This window comes from Camellia sinensis, chromosome 2 (genome assembly GCF_055761805.1).
Source record: "Camellia sinensis isolate YWXY chromosome 2, ASM5576180v1, whole genome shotgun sequence".
In the NCBI taxonomy this organism is placed as follows: domain Eukaryota; kingdom Viridiplantae; phylum Streptophyta; class Magnoliopsida; order Ericales; family Theaceae; genus Camellia; species Camellia sinensis.
This window is the reverse complement of record NC_138962.1, coordinates 115,780,435-115,785,623: the sequence shown is the minus strand read 5'-3', so window position 1 is coordinate 115,785,623 and position 5,189 is coordinate 115,780,435. Positions and strand designations below refer to the sequence as shown.

The 5,189-nt window shown below is 31.2% G+C and overlaps 2 non-coding genes across 2 annotated transcripts; both read right to left on the bottom strand.

Annotated features, from left to right (window-relative positions):
• Nucleotides 1–2,101: 2,101 nt before the first annotated feature.
• LOC145820782 (small nucleolar RNA snoR26) lies at nucleotides 2,102–2,191 on the bottom strand. The gene has a single exon (XR_014362842.1). It is a non-coding gene; the product is annotated as a small nucleolar RNA snoR26 (small nucleolar RNA).
• Nucleotides 2,192–2,271: 80 nt separating this feature from the next.
• On the bottom strand, nucleotides 2,272–2,362 carry LOC145820784 (small nucleolar RNA snoR27). Its single transcript, XR_014362844.1, has one exon. It is a non-coding gene; the product is annotated as a small nucleolar RNA snoR27 (small nucleolar RNA).
• Between the last annotated feature and the right edge of the window lie 2,827 nt (nucleotides 2,363–5,189).

Sequence of the window (5,189 nt, the reverse complement as noted above, 5' to 3'; positions counted from 1 at the left end):
GCTTCATCCATACCTAATTTTGTTCCACTGATTATAAATTCTACTCATGTACTGAACGGGTCTCCTTTGGCTTTGACAACGGCTTTACAAGCTTAACCCGGCATACCCATGGCGTGTAACGGAGTTTATGGAACTCAATTCAACGCTCTATCACCGAATGTCATATCCATAGATGCCAATGGTCAATATCACTACGTTCCTACACCGATGGTGAATTCTCAACACCCAAATAGCCAAGTCACTCCAAGCTCGATCTTCGGGTCTACAAGCCAAGTTCTGGGAATACCACCATGAAGTTCTCTCTCAACAATTTATCACTGTCGCCGATGCATAAGCCATGTTCGATCTCGAACGGGGCAAAAAGACTTTACCCTCTTTGCCCGATTTGGATGTCAAGCCACCATACCCTATCGAGATGTTGAGTTATCCATATCTGGAGGGTTACACGGTGCTGAAGATCATCAAATTCGATGGCAAGCAAGGAAATGCTCGAGAACATGTTGTTTGGTTTATTGAGACTTTGGGGATTCATGGTTCAAATCATGTCCTCCGACTGAGAGAATTCTCCAAGTCCCTCACCGACCGAGCATATAGTTGGTACGTTAACTTGGCCCCAAACTCTATCTGAAGTTGGGAGGAGACGGTCAACAAATTCCACACCAAATTCTTTCATGTGGCCGAGAAAGTGACCACACTCACCTTGTGTAAGGAAAAGCAATAAGAGGGTGAAGACATTCTTGAATATGTGAAGAGGTTCCAAGATAAAGTCGTGGACTATCACGAGGCTGTAGAGGAAAGTGACTTGGTCCAAATCTGTGTTAAGGGGCATTGAACGGGTACACGATGATTCTTGTTAATCACAAGCTACCCACCTTCTCGGCACTAACTGAAACATCTCGGAACATCAACATACCTCTCATCATTTCTAGAGAATTCGAGTTTTCTTCAAAGATCTTCGAATTTTTGGACCACATCCTTGAACCCTCTCATACATGAATCGATAATATCGGTTTTATTATTTTGAATACCGATATAGACCGTTTCTCTCATCAAATCGCATCGAATTGATTAAAATACTTCGGTTTGATGCATTTTAATCGGTTTAAAATCTTGCTAAATAAACAAATCAGATATAACTAATTTTGTCTGATTCAATCGATTTAATTGATTTTTTTGATTTTTTGTACCTCTCTAATTAAGATTCTCATCTAAAAAAACATACTCCATTAAGATTGTGTTTGAGAATCATGAATTCAAATTAAAATTTTAAAAAGTGAAAAGTTAGATTTATATTTTATTCACATTTTTCTTTATTTTTTAAATTTCTGTCCAAATCATAATCAAATCACAGTTTGTAGACTGTAGTAACTAGTCTTGAACCATTAAAGTTTAAAACCCCCGTGTTTGATTTATGAATTTAGAAAATTTTGAAAAGAAAATTAAAAAAAAAAATAGTTATATTACATCTGCCTTTTCTATTTTTATTTATTTATTTTTGTTTTTACAAATTACTCCAAAAATTCATAAATTAAACACAATCTAAAAACTAAAGTCATCTCAAACACATCCACACCTTACCATCTAAAAAAAAGACACATCCACACCTTGATCCAAATTTATACCCTGAATTTTTTTTATAAAACCAAGGAATTTGGCTCTTCTACTTCATTTTTATTTACTTATTTTTTTTACTTTTATTTAATATTTTTTTATATCAATCCTTAAGTCCCATAGGTGTGATCCTGTAGATTTTGACTCATTGTTAAGGTTTGATATCGTAGATTTTGACACATTTTCTCTTTGAGCAGGGGGTACAAAATAATGTTTACTTTAAATTTGCAAAGCTATATTGTGTCTGGTGAAGGTTTTACCCAAACAATAACACTACAGAAACCGTTCAAATGTATATTGTTTTACTCCAACAAACATACATTTGAAGGTTTTCAAATGTACTCTTTAATGTTAGTTTGGCCATTGGAGTGATTCATATCATCAAATGAAAGCATCATACGAAACCTATTACATTTTGAAGTGGTACGTACCTATAGAGAAAACAAAACCTATAGAGAAAATAGGAGAAAACAGAACAAGAAAAAATGAAAAGCATCTCAGAGTCAATAGTCGCCATAGTTTTCTTCACTAGCAATCAAAGTGCAAGGATAACAAAAGGTTTACTCATCACTGATGCTCACATAAATCCATTGATTCCATAACATTAAAACTAATGAGCCAAAAAAGAAAAGAAAAAAACAAAAACTAATAGTGTGGTAAAATGGATCTCAGAATAATAAAATTGTCTTCAATCCCTTTTAAGGAAATTACATATAGATAACGCAGTTTTTATCAATCATCATTGATCCTATCCAAAAAAACACAATTGAGCAAAACAAAAAAATTTAGTACTAATAAAAAATTAAAAAAAAACAGAGATATCCATAGATTTCTGAAGCAGAAACCAACAACAGTCTAAAAAATTCGTCATAAAAAATGTTAATAATTGTAAGTTTTAGCGATAATTTATAAAAATCATGACAAAAAATGTCACTAATTGTTAATTTTTAGCAACAAATGTAAAAAACCGTCACAAAAAAAATTATTTTAAGTGATTAACTTTTAATAGTTTAAATTTATCCTTATTATGATCTGACTTGAGCGTATGATTTTGCAATCTCAATCAACTCTACAAATTACATTATTGAATTTGAAGTATATTCACTTTATTTTGTAACCGGACATTATTTCATTCCTCTGTTGATAATTGGACCATCAACAACAAAAAAATTAAATTTAAATTTAAAAAATAGCCCAGCCAAGGAACCGCCAAACTATCACAATTAGGATTTGAAAATCTCCAAATAGATTTTCATCAAATTTCAGTTTTTACAAATTTTATTTTTTCGAGAAGGAACAACCGTAGAGGAAAAAAACACAAAGTGGACATTGATAGTACATATGCGAATTGTCTTGGAAACGTTCGCCACATTGGCTGCATGGTGATTGAATATCACAATTCTCCAGGGGGATGTGGGCATGGTGATGGAATTCAATGGCCTCCCAATACTTGACATTTGGAATCCAATCAATAGGACGGCTGCAGAGTGTATGAAGAGATTGATCACAAATGACACAATGATAGAACCATAAGTTTGGATTTATTTCCCGCTCACAAATCTCACAATAGTACTCCTCATCCATGTTCGGGTCTTTGAGAGGAGGAGGGGAATAGGTTAGGGTGAATGGGTGTTTATCGTATCTGTGACTAACGGTACCCGGCAAAACAGCACACCCAACACAAATATTCAGATTGCAAGGGTCACATACAAATGCAAATCGAAGAAAAACATCATTAGAAGCTTTGCATCTACCAGACCATGTTTGCCTTAGAGCGAGGGTGTGCTTGTGAGCTTTGTGTCTGATAACGTGTGGTAGGGATGCACACTTACAATCGACGATAAAGTATGGGCAGGTCATACAGCGGAAAATAAACATATTGCTATCTGATCTGCAGCATGTACATTTACATAGATGAAAATTTGGGGTCAAGAGAAGTTGATGCTCTGGGTGACATGGGTGTCGCAGTTCATTGGGTAACTCTGCACACCACTCATGGAGAAAGAAGTTACATTCAGCACAATAAAAAAAATGGAGCAGAAATGGTTTGTGCACACCCATTGCAATTTTCATCGTTCTTCATCACCTCATTCAAGAGGGGCAATTTGCTCCCAGTAGAGCACGACTCACTGTCAAGTTGTTTGTCGAACAAAATTAAAGGGTGGCCATGACTAACATGTTGGATCTTTGTCGCCCATTTATATTTCCCTTGTAATCTAATGCCCTTGATAAATTGGGTCATCAGATCAACAAATTCATTGGGTACTGGCAAATTGATCAAATTAGGATAAAAGATTTCAGCTTTAGTATCTGCTTTGCGCTCCCTGAAACCACAAAATGAAAAATAATTGGGTAAATTACACTCACCTGAGGTTTCTAAAAATTATAGGAACCTCCCTTTAATTTTAATAATTACAGAAATTTCTCTTATTTTTTCTGACATTGTCAAGATTCCCCCTCTCCCGTTAATTTAAGCCAAATGGTGTTAACTTGATTGTGCAAATGACTATAATACCCTTTACACTTAATACTCTTTAATTGTAATTTACATATATATTAAATTATCATTTTATTTCTCACAAACTTTTTTGTATTTCCTTGACTTTGTATTTTTTTTTATTTACACTATTAAGTTTTGAACTTTTATAAGTTTAAAAAAAATAAATAAATAAACCATTAATGAAATTAAGAAGAATATCCATGTTTCTTATTTGAATTAATTTTGAGATTTAATTTAATAAAAATAATTTGAATGAAAGAACTAAAGATTTTAGATGTAATAAATAACAAATTATTTGAGAAATTTATTATTTTCAAATAATTTATTTCTTCAAGTAAAATTCTATTTTAATTAGATGTAAGAAATGACAAATTTAACTAGTTTGTTATTCTCAAATAATTTATTTATCTTTCAATCCCTATCATCTAATTTTAATTTATTGTAATGTGATTAGATATTTTTTTTACTTTTATATTTATTTTGAAAAATTATATTATTAAGGTGAGATATATTTACTTTTTTTTAATGATAATTAAAATTTGAGAATAATATAGGATTGTGAAAAGATAAAATGATAATTTTTTTTTTATATATTTGTAAGGTAACATTTGGTAATTTTTATAAGTCAATTTTTTTATTATAAATATGAAATGTTATTATGTTTATTTTTCTTAAAAAAAATTAATACACAAGTATGTTTACAAAACAAAATCAAAATTTATGTTTTGTAAGTTTCTATGGTATTGGGTGATACTAGCTAACATTGATGAAAGACAAAAAATGATGAAAAAAAATTGAGAAAAAAACATAGAGAAGAGAACAAAATAATAATAATAACAATAAATTATATGGTGTTGCTATTTACTGCAGTGACACTATGAAAAAATGAATGAGAAAATAAACAGAAAGAAAAATGAAAGAAATAAAATAAAGAAAATGGAAAGAGATAGATAATTTCTCCAAATATGCATTTTTCATATGGAAAAAAAATCATATACCTATATGTATTTTTAAATTTTTATTCAAACTCTAATTTCTCAAAATAATATTTATAAAATTGGTGGTCTTTTTAAAAAAT